This window comes from Punica granatum, chromosome 2 (genome assembly GCF_007655135.1).
Source record: "Punica granatum isolate Tunisia-2019 chromosome 2, ASM765513v2, whole genome shotgun sequence".
In the NCBI taxonomy this organism is placed as follows: Eukaryota; Viridiplantae; Streptophyta; class Magnoliopsida; order Myrtales; family Lythraceae; genus Punica; species Punica granatum.
The window spans coordinates 6169889-6176558 of NC_045128.1; the positions used below are offsets into that span (position 1 = coordinate 6169889).

The following is a 6670-nucleotide window of genomic DNA, read 5'->3' on the forward strand; positions in this document are numbered from 1 at the left end:
GGGTACGGGCTAAACGAGTTTGTGCCGCAGAAGGCATCAGCTTACATTAGTCAGGATGATCTTCACATCTCTGAGATGACTGTCAGGGAGACGCTCGACTTTGCTGCTCGTTGTCAAGGGGTTGGGAAAAGGGCAGGTACTCAGAGTTCTGCCTCGTAGCCTCGGTCAGGTTGTTGTAATTTACTTGCCATTGCCATGGCTGTGCATTTTACTGAAACCTGCGTTCTGTTGAAGATATTATGAAGGAAATTAGTAAGAGGGAGAAGCAAGCAGGAATTTTCCCAGAGCGGGACATAGACACTTACATGAAGGTTGATGTTGATCGAATAATTCCTAGCCATCCATGAAACAGTTGCGTTCATTCTTTTTGATTGCAGAAGTTTGATGTTTCCGACGAAAGAGGATTTTCTTTTTGGACAGGCAACTTCAGTGCAGGGATTGAAAAGAACACTGCAAACTGACTACATATTGAAGGTTATTACCTCTTTGTGCAAACATACGAATGACAAAGTTTATAGTTTCATTGCCACAACTGATGAGTCCTTGTACAATCTGGTGTGTCCTGACAGATTCTTGGACTGGACTTTTGTGCTGAAACTATAGTAGGAGATGCCATGAACAGAGGGATTTCGGGTGGGCAGAAGAAGAGGCTGACTACTGGTATGTCCGTCAAACTATGTGCGCCTGATATGCCTTTTAATAAGGAACCTGATGAAGTTTTTGGTAATGGCAGGAGAAATGATAGTTGGTCCGGCCCGGGTCTTATTCATGGATGAGGTATCGAATGGCTTAGACAGCTCAACGACCTTTCAGATAATCACATGCCTTCAGCAGCTGGCCCATATAATGGGGTCCACGATCCTCGTCACCCTCCTTCAGCCTGCTCCTGAGATATTTGGCCTCTTTGACGAAGTGATCCTGATGGCTGAGGGGCACATCGTTTACCATGGACCCCGCGATAGCATTCTCAATTTCTTTGAGTGTTGTGGGTTTAAGTGCCCTCCGAGGAAAGGCATCGCCGACTTTCTCCAAGAAGTGGTCTCCAAGAAGGACCAAGCACAATATTGGCAATGTAGGGATGAGCCTCACGCTTATGTGACTGTGGAACAACTGGCAGAGAAATTTAAGGAATTTCCCGTGGGGAAAGATTTGACTGCAGAACTCATGATGCCGGTAAACAGATCCGAGTTCGGCAAAGAGGCATTATCGTTTGATATTTACTCATTGAAGAAGTGGGAGTTATTCAAAGCATGCCTGGCCCGAGAATGGCTCCTCATGAAGCGAAACTCATTCGTTCACGTGTTCAAGTCTGCTCAGGTGATCAATTTGATTTGCCAAAGACTCTTTCAATGCCTTAACTAAGGAGGAAGAAACGGATTGACTAGGTTCTTTACTCGCGCAGCTCGTGGTGGTTGGGGTGATAACTATGACTATTTTCATCCGTACGAGGATGAAGATAGACTTAGCACACGTGGATCTCTACATGGGTTCCCTGTTTTACTCTCTTCTTAGGCTCATGGTTATTGGGATAGCAGAGCTCCCAATGACTGTTTCTCGACTTGGTGTATTCTACAAGCAACGAGACTTTTACTTCTATCCTGCATGGGCTTACTCGATACCTGCAGCCATCTTAAAGATCCCGTTCTCAATGTTAGACGCATTCCTGTGGACGGCTCTCACCTATTATGTCATCGGTTACAGTCCTGAACCTCAAAGGTCTGCTGTTTCCCTTTTTTTTTTCGATGATGTCATGAGCATAACTTTCAGGATTGACTATGATACTTCATGCAGGTTCTTTTGTCAGTTCTTTCTCATGTTCCTCGTGCACCAAGCATCCATATTGTTGTTCCGTGTGATTGCCGCTCTAGTCCCAAACCCATCTGTTGCAACAACTTATGCTCTTTTCTCTCTTTTAGTGATATATCTATTTGGTGGCTTCGTGATCCCAAAACGTAATTCTACTCGTACTTTGTGCTTCCTTTGAATCTTTGGGAAAGTATCCAAGAAAAATATCTTACGGGTTTGTTTCTGCTGCTTCTCTGCCTGATTGGTTGAAGTGGGGTTTCTGGATTTCCCCTCTTTCATATGCAGAAATTGCAGTTTCTGTCAATGAATTCCTAGCTCCGAGGTGGCAAAAGGTGAAAATCTCAATTGCATTACAAGGTCTTTTGTATCTTTCCCGAAGTAGACATATATTCAAAGCTATGATCATTGCAGGTTTCATCTTCGAACATTACCATCGGACATCAAGTGCTTGGCAAGCTCGGTCTAGACTATAGTGCCTCCTTTTACTGGATATCTCTGGGACCCTTATTCGGGTTTTGGCTCATTTTCAACATCATTTTCGCCTGTACACTAACATTTTCAAGGGGTAATTTGATCTTTCCTTGCTTTGAAACTGAAAAAGACATTTGAAAGATGACACTCACATTTGTCTACTACAAATTCAGCCCCGGGAAGATCTCAAACTTTAATCTCTCACAATAAGCTCTCTCATAAGGATGAGAATATCAGAAATTCACCAAGAGGAAAACAAGTAATGCATCGTGCAGTTTCCAGAGAAACGAACACGTTTGGTAAGGGTTTAGCATATACTAGCATTAAAACCTATAATCTGTTACAATCAATTTATTATCATAACACCTTTCCTTGGCATCCTAGGGATGGTTTTGCCTTTTGAGCCCATAACACTTACATTCGAGAATGTGCACTACTTTGTCGACACTCCTAAGGTGACTTTCCATTAGTTATTTGATATCTTTTAAGTTCACATCATGCCAGTGCAAAGGTAAACAATTATTTTTCTCTTCCTCCACAACTTGCAGAAACTGAGGGACCAAGGATTTCCTGAGAAAAGATTACAGCTTCTTCGAGATATTACAGGAGCCTTTAGGCCTGGTGTCCTTACGGCTTTAATGGGCGCAAGTGGAGCAGGGAAGACGACTCTGATGGACGTCCTCTCTGGGAGGAAAACTGGTGGCATTATTGAAGGGGATATAAGGGTAGGGGTACCCTAAAGTGCAAGCAGCTTATGCCAGAATTTTGGGTTATTGTGAGCAGACCGACATTCATTCCCCACAAATTACAGTAGGAGAATCAGTGGTATACTCTGCTTGGTTACGATTGCCGCCTCAAATCGACCAGCACACAAGAGACGTAAGATCTTCTGGAGTTGGACCTAGTCACTTGATGTTATTTGTTTACTGTTATGGGATCTAAAAATACTGTGCACCTTAAGGACCAACAAATGAAATTGATCAAATGGATTTCAAATGAGCGGGCACAAAGACTCAAACGGACTCAATATCGTATAAAATTCTGTAGGGATATTGTTTGTTTATATCTTATTAGCATAATGCTAACTCTTATTAGTATTTAGGAATTTGTGGCTGAAGTCCTTCAAGAAATTAATCAATGTTCAGGAATTTAACCTATACTTTTAACTACTGCAATGCATTGTAGGTGCCCATCGAAATCCCATACATACTTATCGAAGCAGTGTTGTTTGTGGCTATCACATATCCTGCGGTTGGATTCTTTTGGTCATTCCAAAAGGTGTTCCTGTACTTCTATACTATGTTCTGTACTCTGTTGTACTTCAACTACTTCGGCATGATGATCGTCTCACAGACTCCGACCTACCAAGTGGCTTCGATTTTAGCGAGTTTCTGGTACACCATGTTGAATCTCTTCTCGGGATACATCATGCCAGGACCTGTAAGTCTCAACCTTAACACTTCCTTGCTCCCACGAACCTGTGCTCCTATTTTCTTGTGCCTTTGCCCAAACAAACCTAGATCTCAACTCTAAGCGTCAAATATTGATACATTTGCTGCAGCTTTAAGAGCATTAGAAATTGGGCCAGACAGCAGAACGTTTTCGACTCCTGCAAATTTATTTATCTGAACATTTCAAATACCTGAATTTGTGTATGTGCTTCCATTTCAGAACATCCCGAAATGGTGGGTTTGGTGTTACTGGATCTGCCCCGCTGCTTGGTCCCTCAGAGGCCTCCTCACTTCGCAATACGGAGACATCAGTGAGGAGATAATAGTAGATGGAGAGCTCACAACAATTGGCGGGTACTTGAAAAGTTATTATGGCTACAAGTACGATGAGTTGGGGCTCATATCCGCTATTCTCTTGGCGATTCCGCTGCTTTTCGCAATTATATTTGCATTTTGCATAGCAAAGCTCAACTTTCAGAAGAGATGAGGAAGCATTTGTCCTTTATATGCATTGTATAGTTTCCAGTTTATTATGTTGTTATGGAAGTTTGTGATACACACCGGAAGTTTATGGAAGAGGCTCACAGGGAGGCCATTTCAACTTTTTGGAAGTTTTAGGGTTAAAAATTAACAGGATAAAAGTTTGAAGGGCTATCAAGTTATTTTAGTGAAAAGGAGGATAAATGTAATAAATTAAACAAATTATTTTTGTAACACGTAATGCCTATTTCCCCCTTTGTCATGTAAAAATTCAAATTGAGCCAACTGGTTAATATAGTAAAAAGTTTTGTCAACATGTATCTATAATCTATACATATACATAGTAAAACAAAGTACATTAAATTGCAATAAATGCTATACCAATACTTTTGTAACGAAAAAAAAATGCTATACCAATATTTTAAAAAATTTATTATAATTAACAAAATAAATATTATAGTTAATATACATAGACAACAAACAAGTATATTATACAACAAATAAGTTCCCACGTTATATATATATATATATATGTACAATTTCACTTATAAAATTAAAATATAAATTACCAAAAGTCACTAATTTTTATCTAAAATTACCAAAAAAAATTAAATTTAAGTACTTTCAACGAGAACATCAAAAAATATTATTTTTAAAACAATCGGTATAAAAGGGGAAGGAATAATAAGAAAAAAAATGTGATAATTAATAATTTTTGTTGCGTAAAAGTAATATTGTTTGGCGAAGAAAATTATATCTAATAGAAAAATAAGAATCTTTATACATGAAGGAGTAATATATAGATTGCAAAACTATTATCTATTTTGTTTAGTAAAATTGGCCATAATTTTTAATAAATTCTCTTAATAAATAGAACAATTACATATTATAAAAACTATTATATAAATAATAAACGATAAATAAATGTGATGATAGATATTAAATAATTTTTACTCGAAAAATGATCAATTTAACATATATATACAAATTAGGGGTTTTTATCCTATATATCCCGTGGTTGCACATTTCTTTCAAATCTATCATATGCTTTTAAAATTTTCAAAAGTATCACATGGTTTATATTTTTCTCCAAATTTATCCCGGCGTTATATTTTTCATTAATAAAACGTTAGTAGGCTCCAAATATATCCCATGGTTTTAATTTTTTTCTCAAATCTACCCTATGATTTTAATTTTTTCTCAAATCTATCACATGGTTTTAATTTTTTTTCTCAAATCTATACCGGCTAAAAGGGTCACAGTGATAAGACCATTAAATGTTGACGGAGATATAACGGCGGGATAGATTTGGAAAAAAAAATGTAAACCATGGGACATTTTTGACAATTTTAAAAGCATAGGATAGATTTGAAGGAAAGGTGAAACCATGGGATATATGGGGTAATATGCCCTATAAATTGTCAAAGATCACTCATTATATTAACGTATGATTGTATTAAAAAGAATAGGAATTTAACCCTTGAAATTAAGAATTTTAAATAACACTATTGAGAAAAATGTACGAAGAGGCGTTTGCATGTCTCAACGAAAATATCTTCTATTAGAGGTATCATGGCTGATTTAAACTGCGATAACAACGGGAAGCTAGCCACCAACATTGGAGGAGAATCAAGCTTGCCTTTGCATGAATTGGACAGGAACAAAAATGGATGTCGTCACTTGGGGCATTTCCTAGGCGGGGCATATGAGGAGGCCCAGGGCGGGCTTAACAACTTGTTCGGGGGGCCAACATTGTCCGGGTAGAGTGGCAAGTCGACGACCCCTCTAGGTTCACTCTACCTAGCCCTACCTATGGGGATCTCCTCCGCACCATGCGTCATGAGGCCAAGTTCATGGTGGAAGCATCCAAGCGTCACAGAGAAGAGCTGGCGTGGGCCGGGGCGACCGAGATTGGAATTTTATTGTCTACACTATTCATCAACCTAGTACTGACATATTAATCGAGGCATTTTATGAGGAAATTCACTCCACTAATTCAATTATAAGATCTTGCTTTCAACACGTTTCGACTTATCGTGTTACTTGACATGTTGTGCAGTCGATTCTGATGAAATGAGGAGGTCAGATGATATATGCTGGAGAGCTAGGCCAACATTCAAGCAAGCTTATAAAAAAACATCCTTTAAGAGTGAATCTCATCTAAGAATAAGCCTTTAGTGGAGATTTACATCTATCTTCCGCTCGAAAGGTGAACGATTGAAAGCACGGATGCACACTTTTAATGTTTACATAGACAAAACACACAGTTGGTCACATAGTTGAGCACACCGGAGATTGGTTCGAAAGAACTACGATTCTCATCCAAGTTTCCATAGTACAAGGGGGAAACATTTCAAAGCATGTCTGTGGAAGCAACACATCTCGCACTGGAGAAGAGAAGCCCCATGTAGAATTTGTTTCTGCTCTCGTTTTATTTACTGTTTCTTCCTTTCTATTTGGAG

General features: G+C 38.9%; 1 pseudogene; it reads left to right on the forward strand.

The window, feature by feature from the left end:
- Window positions 1-278: 278 nt before the first annotated feature.
- Window positions 279-4332, forward strand: LOC116194779 (annotated as a pseudogene).
- Window positions 4333-6670: the final 2338 nt, after the last annotated feature.